The 19,393-nt window shown below is 33.1% G+C and overlaps 1 long non-coding RNA gene and 1 pseudogene across 4 annotated transcripts in view; one reads left to right on the top strand and one right to left on the bottom strand.

Annotated features, from left to right (window-relative positions):
- Positions 1–15,277, top strand: part of LOC146997127 (uncharacterized) — a 165,268-nt gene extending 149,991 nt beyond the window's left edge. For 2 of the 3 annotated variants that reach the window (XR_015041136.1, XR_015041135.1), the window contains one exon: positions 15,132–15,277. This is a non-coding gene — a long non-coding RNA (uncharacterized LOC146997127). Of the gene's footprint in view, positions 1–9,768; positions 10,909–15,131 lie in introns of those variants that run through there. The other variant, XR_015041137.1, reaches the window with a different exon arrangement.
- The window catches only part of LOC146997126 (cullin-5-like), a 194,861-nt pseudogene that overhangs the window by 168,885 nt on the left and 6,583 nt on the right, over positions 1–19,393 (bottom strand). Inside the window, exon 2 of the transcript XR_015041138.1 lies at positions 11,634–11,670. The product of XR_015041138.1 is annotated as a cullin-5-like (transcript). The remainder of the gene's footprint in view (positions 1–11,633; positions 11,671–19,393) is intronic.

The raw sequence follows: 19,393 nt of genomic DNA, 5'->3' as shown, positions 1-19,393 counted from the left end.
TTACCTACAGATGTCATGCAAAAACATCGTTCATTGTATCTGATAGCAGTTAATATATGGGTATTTTCACTGAAATATGATACCCGAAAATTTTCATGGCTGCGACACTTCTTACAAAAGTACAACTTACTTCGTTTGATTTACTTACAACTTACTTCGTTCACTGTCTGTCTCATTATTTACAACTTACTTCGTACAAGGAAGTAAAAAAGTGAGTTCTCAAATATCAGTAAATAATTAATTTTATTCCTTTTGTTCTTTCATATTATAATAGTTTATCATTTATCAGTACAAAAACTGAGGTAATTAAAAAATTAACTTTTTAGATATTTTTAGTATTTTTTCATTAACGTTATAAGGTATTTTCTCCCTCCTTTCTGCATGCCTTCGTGGTGTAACCGTAGCACACTCGGCGCGTATTCGAGAGGTGCAGGTTCAAGTTCCGGCGACTCCTTTGCACATTTTTCACAGCTCCTTTAAAATAACCTAATGACTCTACAGTGGCGCTCGAACTAAAATGTTGTGAACGATGATTCTTCACAACCAGGATTTAACGATCGGGTTTCCCTTCCATTTGCCCTTTAAAAGGGATAATGTATTTTCTCTCTCCTTCCAGTATGCCTTTGTGGTGTGACGGTTAGCACACTAGGCGCGTATTCGAGAGGTTCAGGTTCGAGTCCTGGCAAAAGGCATTGCTCATTTTCAAAAATACCTCTCGGCATATTATAAAAAAATAACCTAATAGATTCTAAAACGTAATTAATGAAAATCATTTCAACCCAAAATAGGATTTGCGTTAGTGAATTTTAGTTAAGAATAGTGGCTCCCCACTATTCTGAATATTATTGGAATAATTTAAAGATTAAATCCGATAGTATCTTAAGATGGTTTTGCAATCAGAAAACAAACTCATATTGATTCATCCTTATTTTCTTTACAAATGCCGAATATCTCTTTGCAAGTCTAATCTGTTTTCAAATCAAATGCCGAATATCTGTTTTCTATTTGAACTTGATCAAATAGTGTGTTAGTGTTTAATTCAAAAGATAATATTATGCATTGATTAACATTTCCTCTAACTTCTTTTTAACTAAGGTTGCCTATGAGCAACCCCTTTAATTCTGACTCGCAGCTTTTATTTTTAGGTCAGGATATGAATGTAATGTTAAGGCCAGGATATGAACGTCGGAAGGTTAAGGATATGAACCTTTAAACAATAGGATTTCTTTTGAAGCACAGCGGCATGACAATGATCAATAATCTTAGCATCACTAAGAATAATTTTCTGGATTCTCATACTGAAATTTTCCCAGAGTATTAAAAGTTGTAAATGAAAACGTAAGCATATTATAAAGGAAAATGTAGCCGAAAAATGCTGTGACTGCTATTTAACTCTAAAGAGGGGTTATCAAAGAGAAAATGAGAATTAATATTGATTAAAATTGCATTTTAGGTAATTATTACTGATTATAATAGACTGCAATGTTTGAATATGAATTCTTTGAATATTTTTTTAAAAAATTATGATTGCGAAAATAGAAAAATAGTTTCTTGGATTGATTCCTTTCTCACAGAAGCCAGATGAATTCTGTTTTACTTAATGAAAACTAAAATTTATTTGCATATTAATCTGTCCTCTATGAGCACTTTATTTCAGTGATCTCTATTAATCTGCCATTTGTTTTTCTTAATTTAAATGCTTCAAGAATAATTAGAAAAGGACCTAATTCTCTTCTTGCCTTTAAATTCTTCATTTGTAAAACTGCATTTTCAGCTATAATCATGTGAAATAATTCTCTAAATATAATTCAGTGCAGAAAAAATAAGATATATAAACAGCTTGCAAATGGGATCACCACTTAGATTCTGTTTTAGAAATATGATGAAGCTTACGAAAAATCTAGGAAGCGAAGTAATTCCGTACAATATTTTATAATTTTTTATCAATGATCAACCTGTAAATATAATTTATCGACATGCAAATATAATTTAATAATTTAATGTGTACGTATATGTTACCGTGAAACACCGAAATTGGAGGATATCGACTTTCACCGGAGAATGACAACATTTACCACATACATCGGTGAAAGATCGAATATTGCATTACATTCTTGTACATTCGGACCCTCACCGGTGTTATGTCGACAATCACAGATATGCTCTGGTGTAGGTCGAAAAGAGAGTTCATAACAAGTCATAATAGTTTAAGTTGTTGCAATAAATAAGATTTGAGTCACATAATTTAGTAAGCTTTTTATTACTATTATTTTATTTTCTCATTTAGAACGCACTGTATAATTAAGTAAGTTTTTAACTTCTATTATTTTCCTTTCTCATTTTCAATGTACTGTGTGTTTTAAGTTCTTATTTTAAGTCTCAAGTGCTTTTTTTCGTGACTGAATTACGGAGAAGAAATATATTCTTATATGTTCAACATTCACCGGTGAAAGTCGACATTCTCCAGATTTCGGTATTTCACCATAACATATGTTCTACATGTAAATATTATAATATATATATGCATGTATATGTGAGGAGAAGGTTCATTAGCGTCTGAGTGGTAAAGCCGCTAAACAGTGATAGTTCGGTCCGGAGTTCGCATTCCAGTGAACGGAATGGCTGTATGGGCGTTTACGCTCCCCGGGCAAAGCGATTAGAAATACGATTTGTATGCGATTGAAATGCGATATTAATGTGCAAAATTGATATAATTTTGAATATTTGTTTCACCTGTTCATTCGTGCTTTCCCAGTGCTCGGGTACCTTGGCAAGGTCGGGGGGCTCCCTCTCCAAGGAGGGTCGAAAGCCTGAGCAAAAGTGCCTACTACTTACTGACTTGGTGTGAACCCCAGGGTACCAGGTCGGTCTACAGACCCAGTGCATCTTATTTAGTTAAGCGTTGAATAACTCTACCTACATCAAAATGAGTTCTAAAGACATTCTCAAAGAAGGACAGGCATATATTGCCACCTTAGAGACAATATTGACAAATTCTGGCATATTCTGGCATAAACAAGGCAGTAGCCGCTGATATTCGACATCAATTTCAATTGATGTTCAACCTTCTAACTGAACAGTGTGTCGAGATGGCACACATGGAAGGACAAATTCATCAAACGCCAAACATTAAAGACTCTTATGCGGACGTACTTAAACGTCCAGCTCGTGACCGATCCAAAACATGGAGAAAACCAGATAAACAACATGTCACTATTTTATACCCCACAAATGAAGGGGATAAACCAGACAACATCAGAAAGAAGCTCTTAAAAACTATTGATCCCACAAAGCTCCACACTGGAGTGAAAAGACTTAAAAATGAGGCAAAAGGTGGTCTCTTAATAGAGACCAATAAAGCGGAAGACATAGAGACGCTAGAAAATGAAATAAATACTGTACCAGAACTTAAAAAGGACCTACAAATTGTTCGTCCTACACGTAGGCTTCCTAAAATTATAATATATGATATTCCAAGGGACTTGACTAAGGAAGAACTTAAGGAAGCCATTTTAGCCCAAAACGAAGGCATCGATGGTGATGGCCTACAGGTTAAATTTCCTATCAAGCATAAGAACAGAAATCATTGGGTTTGTGAAACCTCACCGGAGGTTTTCAAACACTTACTAAGTTATGCAAACTGTGCGTTAATTGGGAACGTTTCAATTTAAGAGAATACATCAGACCAACGCAGTGTTTTAAATGCTGCCAATACCGACATATTTCTAAACAATGCCAAACAGAAGAGGCATGTGGACATTGTGGAGAAGTGGGACATTCCCACAAAAATTGTGACAATAACTACCAAAGATGTATTCATTGTGCAGAAAGAAATGCGAATAGTGATAAGCACCTTGACGAGCAGCACTCAAGTTTCTCAAAAGACTGTCCTAGCAGACAGCTAGAAATTGAAGATCTTCGAAGAAAAATCAATTATGGCTAGAGAACTTATTCAAAATATAAAAGCGTTGCAAATTAATTTAGCGAGATCACATGTCGCAACAGCACAACTAAAGACTTGTATCTTTGAATACGACTTGATTTTTATTCAAGAACCATACTGTATCAATGACAAGCCGTCTGGCTTTCCGACTCAAACATTTTTTCTCCAAATGACCACCCCAAAACAGCCACAGTGGTGGTTAACCCACGACTTACGGTTCTGAATACTTACGCTTCTTCTACTTTAAATGTTATTACATTAAAGATTGAACATAGGACAATAACCATTTTTAACTGTTATACTCAACCTATAACGGACTTAACAGATTTAACTACTCTGTTAAACTTAGCTGAACGTTACTTTGACGATCAACATGATCTTCTTCTCCTTGGCGACTTAAACGCAAAAAGTGTGCTCTGGGGCTCCCCCTTCAAGGATCCCAGAAAACGCACACTTAGAGAATTCTTAACAATGCATAGACTGGCTGTTGAAAACGATCCGGATGGTCCCCCTACCTACAACTGCACAAGGGGAAAGAGCTGGATTGATATTACAGCTTCCAGATCAATCTCTTCCAGGTCTTTCATTCATAATTGGAAAGTTATGGACTGTATCACTTTAAGTGATCATTGTTATATCTCTTTTGAAATTACGTATCAACATTCTAGCTCAACTCAAAGAGTCAAATATAAACTTACACAAATGGATTGGCTCTTACTGAAGGCAAAAATTGGTCACTTTTTTGGTTCAATGGAATCTTACTTGCCTAAAGATACAGTTGATCTTAATCAACTTATAATTAAGTGGACTCAGAAAATACAGGAATACTGTGACTTGGCAACCCACGCCAAGGGAAAATATGTTAAAACTCAACACAAAGGTGTCCCTTGGTGGACCCCGGAACTCTCAATATTACGAAAAAGAATCCTCGCTTTGAGAAAGCGTTATCACAAATGTATTCATGATGACGAACTAAGGGCACACTATAAGCAAGTCTACGAAAAAGACCTTGCTCTCTATAAAAGAAAGCTTATGCAAGCCAAAAGAACAACCTGGAAAAGATATCTGGAGCGTCTAAGTCCTAGTTCACCCTTCGGGGTACACTATGACATTGCTAAGGGGACTATGCAATCCCCTCTACAATTAAAAGCGTTACTCAAACCAGATAAAACCAAGACTTCCACAATAGAAGAAACTATACGTTTCCTAATGGATTACCACTTTCCTAAAGATATAATCAGCGAAGACACGGAGTTTCATACGACAATTCGTAACAACTTAAGGAATCCATATAATTCAATAAATGATGTTCCGTTTACGATTCCAGAAGTGGAAAATGCTATCAAATCCCTCAATCCAGGCAAAGCACCTGGAATGGACAATATATCTAAAGAAATTATAGCTGAAGTTTTCTATGCTAACCCACAATTACAAGTAGCGTTACTTAATGAACTCTTCCGTCGAGGAATATTTCCTAACTGCTGGAAGACAGCGAAATTAGTATTATTCTCAAAAGAAGGAAAAAATGGTGAGCTTCCTGATGCTTACCGCCCTATTTGCTTGCTTAACGCATGGAGTAAAGTCTATGATAAATTAATCACTAACAGATTGACTTATTTCTTAGTATCGAATTCCAAATTAAGTGAACAACAATATGGCTTCACGGCGGGAAAATGCACAGCAGATGCCATCAAGGACAACATAGTCTCACAAATAGAAGCAAACCGACGTAATAATAATTACACCAACGTTATCTCTTTGGATATCAAGAGTGCATTCAACAATATTTGGTGGCCGTTCCTACTACAGGAACTCCGCAATCTGGGATGTCCTCTAAATATTTATAAAGTTATTGAAAGTTTATTGGATAATAGACATATAATCTATGAAATAAATAATGTTCAATACTCCATAAAACAAGAAAAAGGATGTGTACAAGGATCCAACTCTGGACCACTATTCTGGAATATAGTAATGAATATAGCTTTAAAACTCGAATTTGAAGATGGAATCCACATCCAAGCTTATGCGGACGACGTTTCACTCCTAGTAACAGGATCTATGCATATGCAAATTCAAACCAAGGCAAAGTTGGCGCTTCAAAAACTATCAGAATGGGCACTCAAGTGCAAACTTCAATTCTCTCCCGAAAAGTCAAAGTCTATGTTTATAGCAATCAAAAAGCGTGGTGCAGCCTATTCAGCACCGACAATAAAGATGAACGATCATACCATTAAGCAACAAAAATCCATTCAATATCTTGGAATAGTCATAGATGAATGCCTTACCTGGCTACCTCATCTAGATTATATTAAATCTAAAGTTTGTAAAATAATGAACAATCTTCTTAGATTACTTGGGATGCCCAAACCAGTTCTGAAAGAACTTTATAAACGTGCAATAGAGCGTACCATAGTATACACATGTCCTGCCTGGTGGTACCCACCTACGGTAAAAATGCGAAACAAAACAAACTCTATACAACGCATAGCACTTCTTGCAATGACCAAAAGCTATAAGACTGCCCCTACTGCAGCTCTTCAAGTGATTGCTGGAATTATGCCGCTTGATCTTAAATTGGACATGGAAAGCATCATCCAACGTACCAAACGAGGATGGACTGACTTTAAATATGAGGACTTAGAACTTTCACGGGATCAGATTGAATTCCCAGTACCTAAATGGCATTCTCATCCAGCTCATATTCAAGTCTTCGGATGGGACAACAAGCCTCCAATCAATAAAGGTTTAGAAATTTATACGGACGGTTCAAAAAGTGAAGACGGCACTGGAGCTGGCTTCTGTTCCTTCATGAATGGAGTTTGTCACGATCAATTTATGTTTAAACTGGATAAGACTAGTACAGTATATCAAGCTGAAACTTTAGCATTAAAGTCGGCATTACTATGGTTAAAATCACACCCCAGTCCTGCGCATATATATTCGGATAGCCAGGCTGTTTTAAAGTCTATCCATAAATACAATATCTATAATCAGAACATTATCGCCATAAAGAAATTACTGGCTTTTACAAAAGCAAAGCTTCATTGGATAAGAGGACACCAAGGCACTGCCGGCAATGAAAAAGCCGACGAGCTAGCCAAACAAGGGATTTACTCGAACACGTACCTAGACTGCAAGATCCCTATGAGTAATAGCATCAGGACGACAAACGTTCACACTTCTACCGAATGTTTCGGAGAAACGGCATTTCAGTGATTTTTTTTAAATCAAGTTATCACTAATCACGGAGCCTTTCCGATTTATATTAACAGATTCAAACTAAAGGAATCTACATGCAAGTGTCAATGTGGTAGTGAATCCGCAGATGCACTTCATATGATTATAGACTGTTCCAGTGTATCAACAAAATGTAGAGAAATTTTCAAACAAAATATAACTTTAGAAACTCTAAAACAACTAATTAAGAACGACAAGGGACGATCTTTGTTATCAAGTTTTATGGAATACATATACCATAATGAATCAGATCTGTACTTATAAATTGATTGTATTATATAATATTATTGTACTTATATTGGAATACTCATATCACAATGAATTAGATCTGTACTTGTAAATTCAATCGTATCATGTAATATCTTTGTACTTTTATTTGCCATGTTATTAATCATTTAATTATTGTAATACTTAATATTGATTCTTTACTTTGTTCTTCCTATCATTCTATGTTGCATTGTATAACTCAATTTATGTTCAAAAAATAATTTGTTTTGTAAATATAAAAACATGCTATGTAATGTATTTTTTCAATAAAGACGTTGGCGAGGCCAACACATCTCCTAGTCAGAAGACCTCAAAATTCTAACTAGGTCTTTCAAAAATTCTAATTGGCATTATTTGATCTTTGAGCTCTTGCTCCAAAATTGAAAATTTCCTTAGCCTATTGGCTCTGGTGATACTTCTGCTTAAGAAGTGCGGACCAGACAATCCATTTTCATGTTGTATGGGCGTTTACGTGGTTTTCCCCATGTATAACGCATATACGATCCAGTTTTGCTTAGAAAGTCCTCTACAGAGGCATCCTTACCCTTAGGCAGATAGCTGTCAAGTGCTTTGCTATATTTAAATAAACCACAACAAACCATATAAGTAATTTAAAAATCGCTTTATTTTATATATGCTTATAAAATGTATATATATATGTGTGTGTATGCGTAATTAAAAATTTTCTAATTGCTTCAGAACCTAACATTTATATTGATATTATATACATATACATACATTAATGAACATTGTATATTTAAGATTTTTTTCTTTGATATTTTATACCTGGTAGAGACATTAGGTATTTTTTTCCGGAATCAGGCAAAATGAAAATTAACAGAGCCTTCGCCGGGAATCGAACCACGGACCTCTGACAATACCGGCTCAGCGTGCAGAACCACTACACCATGAAGGGATGCTAGGAAGGCACGAGAAATACCTTACATACTCCCCTTTTGAAAGGGCGACTGAGGTTTTTAGGGGACCCAATCGCCAAATCCTGGGCGCAGAGAATCCTCATGAAACACCCTTTTAGTTCGGGCGCCACTTTAGAGACATTAGGTATTTTTTTCTGGAAGCAGGCAAGATGAAAAATTAACAACGCCTTTGCTGGGAATCGAACCACGGACCTCTGACAATACCGGCTCAGCATGCAGAACCACTATACCACGAAGGGATGCTAGGAAGGCGGGAGAAATACCTTATAACCTTGTTCTTTATTTTGTTGCATTTATTTATGCCTATATACATACATATAAAAAAAAACATAATAATAGGCTAAAAATTAAAAGCAAAATTTTTAAACCCGTCCTGCACTATAGATATGTGTGTATTGGACGGCAGAATTTAGGGAAGTTGAAATTTTTGGAATTTGGGAAAGCACCGAGTGTCAAAATTAAGGGATGAGAAGTATTTATGATTTAGGGAAAGCACTGGGATCCAAAGTTTAGGCATGGTTAAAATTTAGAACTTACAAAAGCGCTTTGCAGCAGAATTTAGGACCTGTAGAGGCGATACCAGGCGGTTTCAAGCGCCAGCCCTAGATAAAGCCTTAAGTATATATGTGGGAGTTTATTTATTCAGGACTCATATTAGTTTGAAGCATGTGCAAGAAATAAACGTAGGTATAGTAAAAAACTAAACTATTACAATTCAGGCTTAATTCAGAACGCTATAGGAGCAAGACAAAATTTAGCGAAACCACTTGGGTTTCGTTGCCAATCTTGTGATACATAGACAATAACGTATAACACACGCTATTAAGTTAGGCTAAAATTATCATTACTGATTCTAAGGCATTTTAAATTAATGTAGCAGACTGCGCTGCTCCCTGACCTTCTAATTTGACCCAGTTTATTAATTTTCGCAGACTGTTATTATTACAGAAATTTTATAAAAACTAAGCTTGAACTTTCGATTATGTCGAAAAGAGTTTCCAATTCTGGAGTTACAAAAGGGATCTACAAAGCGAAACCATGTTTAGAAGTCCATTAAACAAAATGTGGAATTGCTGCAAAAAATGCATACAGGCATATTCGTCTTAAAATTATGTGAGGAGTATGGCATTGGAAAGTCCACTGTATATGACACAAGAAAAAAGAAAAAGGAACTTTTTGAATTTTTTGTGGGAGCATCTTAAACAACTTGCATTGAACGAAATGTTTAATAAAGTAAACAAATATTAAGCTTTCTTTTGTAAATTTTGATACCCTTTAGATCATAATTGTTCTTTATTTCATAAATTACAATTTCATAATTTTAATTGTATAATTTCTGCATGCCATCTTACCAGATTTAAATTGATGATCTATTATTAGGGGGACCAAAAAGTAATGTCGTTTCTACGCATGTCGACAACAACGATAGACAACAACATGCTAAGGGCAGAAGTGGACGCAAATCAATGTCAAACAATCGAGGAACTGTCAAACACTCTTGACCAACCTTGGTCGACCAAAAACATTTAAAGCAGAATGGAAAAATAAGCAAAGCAGGTGTTTGAGTCCCCCATAATCTGTCCGAAGAGAACAAGGCCAACCTATCCATCACACGCAATGTATTGCTTCAACGGCACCATACAGAACCATTTTTTGATCGCTTGATTAGTGGAGACAGAAAAATAAGTCCTATATGATAATCCAAAACTCAAAAGGCAGTTTTAATAGGGGTTACAAAGGGTTTACATCCCGAAAAGGCACTTCTGGGTATTTGGTGGAGTATTCGTGGAATTGTTCATTTTGAATTGCTGAAATCTGGAAAAACTGTTAATGTAGACCTTTATTCTGAACAATTGGATCTAGTGAACCAATCTTTAATTGGAAAATATCCGGCGATTGTCAACGGAAAAGGCGTCATTCTGCAACACGACTGTGCAAGACGAACACTGGAAAAACATAATGAATTGGGGTGGGAGGTACTGCCTCACCCACCATATTCGCCCGATATCGCACCCTCGGATTTCCATTTATTCCAATCCCTACAACATTTTCTTAGTAACAAAAAATTTCAAAATTTTGATGATGTCCAAAATGCCATCTTGAGATATTTTACTCAAAAACCAATTGATTTTTATTGATCTGGGATTGAAATCTGCATACTAGATGGCAAAAGGTTGCTGATAACGAGGGTGATTATATTATTGCTTAAAAATAAAAACTTGTTACAAATTTATTTGTTTGAATTTAATGTAAGAAAGCAACATTACTTTACAGCCCCCCACAGGATTTGGAAATATCCCAAATCCGGAATCGGCTAGTGCGGATTTCGAACTTTGTACTGTATTTATTAATACTATATGAAGAGATACTTTTTTAAATTATAAAAAATATTGCTTAAATTTTTAATGCATTTTATTCTCACTTTTTTGAAGTGTTTGTAAGAGTAAATTTTTAATTTTGCAATGTTATTGTCTGTTATTTTACTTCAATATTTATAATTAAATTTTATATACAACAAAATTTATTTTGTAGATTTCAAAATTGTGCATCATATACATATTTAATACTTCTAAATATGTCAAACAATACATAAAAAGTATTATAAATTAAACATGCTTATCTTCTACTACAGAAATGTTTAACAGCAACAAAATTTAATTATAAGATTTTTCTTTTCTTTCATGTTTGCAGCAAATGCAAGAAATAAAAATAATTCTGAAGATGTTTTTTATGTTGAAAGGTATCTAGTGGCATTAACTGCATAAGATACTTTTAAGCAAGTTGTAGCTTATATTTAAAAGAGTCGCTGATATTATCATCCAAGACTCATATTTTCAAACTACAGTAAATTTTTTTATAAACATGAGGTTTAGAATAATCACTTTCCTAAAAATCAAATAATGACACAAACATCAAGTTCTTAGGAGCCTGAATTAATCAGAATCACAGAAATTCAGTGGTTATGTAGAAATTATCCACAGCAGGACAACTCAGAAAGTTCTGGGGACAAGTAAAACATGCACCAAAAATTTTGGAATCATTTGCCATGATCTTTATTAAATAAATTTAAGATGATTTCTGAAAATAAAAATTCAACTTTTTTTAAAATTAAATACTGGAAAGCACTTTCCTGTTTTCTCACATGTGCTTAAAATTCTAATTTAGAATGCAGTTGTCAAGAACTGAATTTATTGCCTATGAAAAAATATTTCATTTTCAGATTAGATATAAAAGAATTTTTTTACCTCAGTAGTACATAGAGACTTCAAACTGCAAAATGTCCTGCAAAAAAGAAATAAAAATGCATTTCAATAGTCAGTACATAACAGAATATGCTATACAATATTTACATATAAGTTGCTTCAAAGGATTAAACTGGGAAGTAAATTTCTTCTGAAATTTAAGATGAATATGAAGAAGGTATACAATAAATAATTATGAAACTAAATTGAAGACCTTTAACTAAGAATTTAAACATGCTGCTAATTAATGTATACAGAATCATAGCCTTTAGTGCAGTAATAAGGAATAGCAAATGTAATAAACAGTAACTCTTTAATCAACACTAAGAAAACTGCTGAAACTGAACATAAAACACTAAGTTAATAATTTCAGAAACAGTTACAAAAAAATAATTGTTTAAAATCTTTACATATAACAACATAACACTGTTGGGCATAATAACAATTCAGCCTTTTAGGGCATAGTACATGCAGCAGAAAAGGTTTGAGATGGCACACAATTTGCTCTCAGTTCAGTTTTATATCCCTTTGGCCAGTGAAGGCAAACTCATTAGTCAACAGAGTCAATTATCAACAGTTCAGCATTGTATTTATTAATACTTGTATTCTCTTTTCAAGTATCTTCTTCCATTCATTCTCTGCATATGTCCAAACCATCTTATACCTTTCTCAACACTACATCTTTTTTCGCTCCACAACACTCCCTAAAATTAACTCAATATTTCAGTTTTTAAGTCTTAGTTAAACTATATATATATGTCGAATAAAACTTGATATTATACTTAATAACGATACTATTTTATTGATAAAAGAGAATTGCAATATATTGAAAAACTTGAATCGCAATAATGACTAACAAAACACTAATGTAAACAATGGCCTTGCATCTTCTTGAAAAGTTTGCATTTTGTATGTTGTTTTTCATTTTAAGCCTTATTACAAGTTTTCATGAATAAGATGACTTCTCTATTTACTCTTGACAAAAAGTTCATGCTTGAAAATTATTGATCGTATGAATATGTAGACTCGAATAAGAAAAACATCAAACGTTAGTTTTTTAAGCTGATTACATGAGTCGGGAATAATATTATTCCACATGTTTTCCTTCTCCAGATTACTTGTGCTGTGAACTAAGCACACATTTATTTTTCTCCAATGTTTCTACATCAGCACTTAAAATGTTCAAATTTCAAGTTTCATAATTTTTTTTTTTTTTTTTAAATTCAGCAATTGATTTCAGAGTTGCCAATGTGAATATTAAACAGAGAAATGCAATTCCGTTGCACTAGTATTAAGAGGTTTTTTAACAAAGGCTAATGTTGCTTTGCTGATTCAGAATTCCTGAAACCTGCTGAGAAAAACTTCTGTCATAAAACTGTTGTTTTGAAATGGCAAATGTCAATATTAGATCTATTTTCTTGAGAATGTTTCAACAGGCTTGGAAAGTGAACCAAAGTTTCTGTTTCAAAAATCTTGAGCAGAAAGAGATAATTTGCTTTCAAATGAAATAACTTCTTCCAACATCAGAAAAATTGTGTTTCCTCTTCCCTATAGGAGGTTCGAATCCCGCGAACGGGCTGGCTGCATGGGCGTTTTCGTGGTTTTCCCCATGTGTAACGTGTTAAAAATGAGCCAGTTTCCCTTAGAAAGTCCTCCACGAAGGCATCCCTCCTCTTAGGCAGATAGCCCTCGAGGCTTTGCCATAATCACACACACACACACACACCTCTTCCCTATAGTTTTTTGATTAAGCTGATTTAGATGAGATGTAACGTCTACCATAAAATAAAATTTTTGGATCTACTGATCATTCATTAGTTCTGGATTATAAACACTCATTTCAAGGAGTAATGCTTTAACTTCTGTTAATAAGGATGCAAAACATTTCAAAACATTTCCTCTTGATAACCAACGCACTTTATTATTCAGCAGAAGATCTGAGTACTCGCTCTCCATTTCAACTAAAAATTCTTTAAACTGGCGATGATTAAAAGCTGTAGTAATAATGAGGTTAACAATAATATAATTATGAATTCCATAACTTTGCAAATTTCTTCTGGAAATGTCGAGCACAAAGCGCTTCTTGATGAATGATACAATGGTAAGTAAGATCTTGTCACTGATTTTTCCTTTCAAAATAATAACAAAAACGTTTCTTACCCCGGTCATTCTTTTCGCCCTGTTTGTTGCAACTGAGACAAGTTTATCGAGATTTGGTGATCTACCAGGAGACCAGAAGAAAAAGCAGAGTTGGCAGCTGTGGTTTATAAATATAAAAAACTATTTTTATTCGAATCCTGGTATATACCAACATTTTCTGTACTTTTTTTGGTTTAATTTATAAAGTAAGTTCAAAAGCAATCTAAATAAATATATATATGCATTTTTCAAGTACTGAAAAGGAAGGGCATGATGGGAATGATCTTCTAGCAATGGTGAAAGGGGTGGAATAGGGCAAAATAGGTTGAGAACCACAATGTTAGATCTTTTAAGTATTAGTTAAAAAAAAAATAAGTTTGAAGCTTTACACGGCATTTAATTATTATTAAATGAAATTTGTTTACATCTAATTAGAATTTCGGAACACTTCCGCAAAGAACCCGGCAAATGTAAACATCGCCAACTTTGGCGATAATAGTTCAAACCTGGTAATCCGGCAGATTCAACCTATTCGCTTGTAAGAAGGTTGCAACCATTCCTCTAACGTTCATTTTGTTGAATTATCACCGTCATTGTTCGCATTTGCCAATTTAAATTATTCTTCACTTATTTATTATTATTTTTTTTTGTATTTTCACGTTATTATTTATGAACTTTTAACAAATAGATAGAAATATTTTCATATAATAAAGGAAGTTTTCGGTGACAGATGCTAGTTTGTGGAAGAAAATATGGCGGGAGAGGGGTTAATGATAATAGGTAACATGGCTGTTAACGTAGCGTTAAGCACACAGAATCATGCGGTTTCCAACCGATAAAATATTTTGACTTCATCACCTGCCAAAATATGCATTTTAAATAATTAATTAAGTAATGTTTTTATTATTGGTATGGTCATCTAAAATTATGAAAAAAACAATATTTATGGCTTAAAACTTTAACCAGATAATATATTGTTAATGCTTTTCCAACAATAACATTTGAGAAGATTTCAGGTGTGACACACAAAGAGATGATTAAACTGAAATAAAAAGTATTATTGATTCTCTAAAATGACAGAATAGTTTTATGGATACTCAAAGTCATCAAAATTAGCAAACCACTACTTGTGTAATGAATCCAAGTGCAAATGACTCTTCAAAAGTTTTATTAACAATGCTACTGAATAGAATTTCAATACTGAAAATTATTGGCACTGTCAAATATACTATGAAAGACAGGCAGTTGTTTCAACATAAAATGCTTTAAACTGTTTACAAGTAAATTGATAAAAATAACATTGAAAAACTGTTTATGTAAAATGGATGTATTAAAAGTCATGCATTCATTAATTTATTACAGGCACATGGCTCTTATTGAACTAAGACTGTCACTGAATGATTGTTTGGAATCGACATTTCTTGCTGTCTGAAACCTACTTCACCTATGATGTAAATATGCAGTTGTGGTTCTCACTGACATAAAGTTTAGCCACTCCTGATCGATTATATATGTCTACTGTATTTATACCTATTATACTAATTATCAGATACAATTTTGAGAATATCAACAAGCAAAACACTTAAAAATTTAAAAAAGACACTTGTAGTAGAAATATTAATATTCTATATGAATTATGGAAAGTACATGTAATGAATAATACCATGACCAAACACTTAAAAAAAAGAATAGATTAAGTATTTCCTACCTCGATACTTGAGAAAGCAATCCTGTTACACAACACATAGTTAACTTTTGATTACATGATATTACATATTACATATTTAGTCCTACGAGTGGTTAAGAAGGCTGAATAGTGGTAGTTCAATCTCGGCTCAAATCCTGAAAAACGAGCTGGTTGTGCAGGTTATTTTTTTCGTATGTGTTTTGTGAATTTTGTGACATTTTCGTGGTTTTCCATGAGCCTATTTACCCTAGAAAATATTCACAAAAGCATGCCTTTTTCAGCTAGCTCTCACATGCTTTGTATATTGAATTAAGTACACACAAACCCTTCTTAATTTTAAAATGATAAAGTTATTAAGTTCACATTACATGCAACGAAGCTTTTTACAAGCCAGGATACTTTCTTTAACAATTACAGTGCTAATTAGTGCTGTACTTCTCAGTTATATGTGAAATAACATCTCAGTGTCACTGCTTGTGACACATTTGTTTCACTTAAGTCTTCTTATGCAGTCATAAGCATGAAATAAACAAAACAATAACATTTGAGAAGATTTCAGGTGTGACACACAAAGAGATGATTAAACTGAAATAAAAAGTATTATTGATTCTCTAAAATGACAGAATAGTTTTATGGATACTCAAAAACTCATGGTTATGCATGAAAAACCTAATCCATACATCCTTGGTGACTGATATTAACATAGTTTTTATGCTGCATTTGTGAACTACGCGGTTAAATTGAGTGAAATTGTGACTAAATTTCAGAAGACTTATAAAATTATGGTGTGAAAATTTAAATGTGAAATTAAAATCAAGGATACATTGGACAGAACAATCAAAAAAGAAATGTTGTCCATAAATATATTAATAATAATTAATGATAAAATGGACATTTAAAATATTCATATAATAAATATATACAATTAGTGTAATTAAAATAAATATATGCATTTAAAAATGATCTAACTTAGACCATATTTGCAATTTTTGTAATGTTATTAAATATGGACTTTAAATAAAATTTTTAGCAGCATACATCATTTGGGTTTGTTTAAATTATGGAAAAGCATGGGAGAGATATCTGCCTAAAAGAAAAGATGCCTTCAAGGAGGTCTTTCTGAAGGACACTGGTTTGAATCCACGTTACATATTGGGAATACCATGAAAACAATCATACAACTTGCCCATTAGCTTGGCTAACTAAACTACCAGAGTTCAGTCACTTTACTGTTTAGCTGCTGATGAGCTGTATATCAGTTGCAAAGCAGTGCACAAAAAATGATATATTCCTTGGTTCTCGTTATGAGTTACACAGGGTTCATAGCCACATTTTAGTTAAAAAAATAAGCACTTTTCAAGCACATTTTAAGAAAAAAAATAAGCACCTGTCTAATGACATTATACACAACTGCATAACCTTAATTAGACTTGTAATTTAAAATATGAGAAATGCAGTATTTATTAAGAGAGAATAAGCATTACCTCAACCATGGAAAATAATTACTTTTTTTTTCCCTTTAAATTTTAAATAACAGTTCAATTTACAGAACTAGTTTACAATGAGAGAAAAAAAAAAAAAAAAAACTATGCAGAACTAAACTATATTACAAGATTTAATGATGAAATTTCAGTTCAAAATAGAGAAAATAAATAATAATAAGGCATATTTATTGTATTTGCTTGGAACCTAATAATAAATACAATTTATTTTTCCACTCATATTAATATTTAAATAATTTAAATCTAAATTCTGAATATTTTCTAAATTTTCATTGTATATCAGTTTTCTCTTAACAGATATTGCAAGCAAAGTAATTTAAGTAAAAAAGAGGAACATTTCTGAAATCAGAAGACAGAAATTTGCTTCATGCAGTCATCCTTTAACAGTAAAAGCTTAACTAAGCCGCATACTTGGAAACTGGCGAATATTCGGACAGTTGAGCGTAACTTGAAAAAGAGGAGCGGAGGGAGGGGGGGTTGACTGTAGCCACTTTTTAGATTTTTCCGCTAAATAAATGCTTTTGACATTTTGATATGTGAATCATATAAAAATAAACCAATGGAACTGAAAAATATTCTGCTTAGCAAGCACAGTAAAACTCTTTTAAGTGTTCATAAACAAATCTCAAACAGAACATCAAAATTAATTAATTAATTATCTCTGCGAAATATCGCAAACGTTATTGCACAATACGTGTGCCATAATTCTTCCCTACGTGATATTACGCAATCGGAATCAACAACTGCTGAAATTGGGAGAATAAAGAACTAAATATGAGTAACTGGGGTGTTTTTCATTCTAATTTTCAACAGACGGCGTTAAATTTCCGCAATAGAATCATTCTTCGCTTGGGTTGGTAGACCACAGAACTTTTAGTCCTATTCAATCCAGATTGGAAAGTGACAAAAAAAAAAAAAAAAGTCCGTTGCTTGTTTTGCAGCGAACTTGTAACAGTTTCAATATTTGAGATTTTGCGGAGAAAGGGGAGAACCTCCCAATCTTCGCACTATATAATGTATTGGCCAAAAAAAATTAAATTATTTTGACTATTCGATTACTTTCCCTTTATTTAAGCCATTCCGAGTATTATTCCTAAAACGCTGTGTTAAAATACAACCATTTTTGGAAGTTTACTATACTTCAGCAGTTACTGCAACTGTTATTATAAACATTCATACATATACTCATAATATAAGCATAATGATCATAATAAACACAAATATGAACTGACCAAGCGGAACGAGAATGCAAATTATTAAGATCTGGATAGAAATTTAAACGTGTATAGTATTTGGGTGAGAGGAAAAGAATGCCGAATGTACCGAAATTTTCTACTGCTTTCGCAATTCTTTGACCAATATAACGACGGGCACCTGTCTGTACTCTTTGTGCGCACCAAAGGTTATGTTAATGCAGAGAAAGGGGGAAAAGCTATTTCCGGGAGTATGATTCACCACCTGACATTCAATATTAAGAAAAGTTGTTTATTTAGTTTCGGCTTTGGTAGGGGGAAAATAGCGCGTTCATTAAAAAAAAGCACTAAAAGCAAAAAATAAGCACTAAAAACAAAAAAATAAGGGCTTTAAAGAAAAAGTAAGCACCTATAAGGGCCTTTATATTTTATTTTCAAATATAAGGACTTATAAGCACTTATAAGGACCGCTATGAACCCTGGTTACATGCAAAAAAGCAAGTCTTAATAAAAATCGATATGCCAAATGTAAAGTTAATATGTTGGTTTTTTCGTGCAATACATGAACATATACATAAAATTTAAAAAAATAAGTCAGAGCAGAATATAATTTATTACTAAAAAAACTTTTATGTAATCAGTTGCAATTAAGTTTCTATTTAAATGAGAATATCTATTCATTTCATTTATGCGATCATAATGGATTTTCAATCGTAGTTTTGGAAGTACTTTAAAATTATGCAATGAAGATATTAATCGTAAATTCACAATTTCTTTAGAAACTGCACTGTTAAAAACATAAATATTTTGGAATTTTATAATACTGAAAGATATTCAAAGACAGATCTCAATTTTCCCAAGAAATTGCCAAGAAAAAGGGTCATTATTACAAAGCTCAATATTACATGATTTTTCTACTTCCATTAAGCTTTACATATTGTTTTCTGTGCTAACTTGAATTAAATACAAATTTATTTTCGTGCATCGTGTTTAACCAGTTAATTTTGAATTTTCACTTTCGTATGCTTAATATATTGTTTTCTCTGCTAACGTGAATTTATGTTACTTATTCTTTAATTACTTTGATTATATTCTTTAAATATCATGTTTACGCGGCTTACTTCCATGTGTTTTAATATCTCATAACCAACGCCCATCAACCATAGGTGAACTTGGCGAGTAAAACAGCAACGGCGCCAACGGGTTCTCTGTGGATGAAAATTCAGAATTTCTAAATCAATC

This window comes from Stegodyphus dumicola, chromosome 5, assembly GCF_044657685.1.
Source record: "Stegodyphus dumicola isolate Sdum_Otavi_A_Nest chromosome 5, ASM4465768v1".
Classification (NCBI taxonomy): Eukaryota; Metazoa; Arthropoda; class Arachnida; order Araneae; family Eresidae; genus Stegodyphus; species Stegodyphus dumicola.
This window is presented reverse-complemented; position numbering and strand designations above follow the sequence as displayed.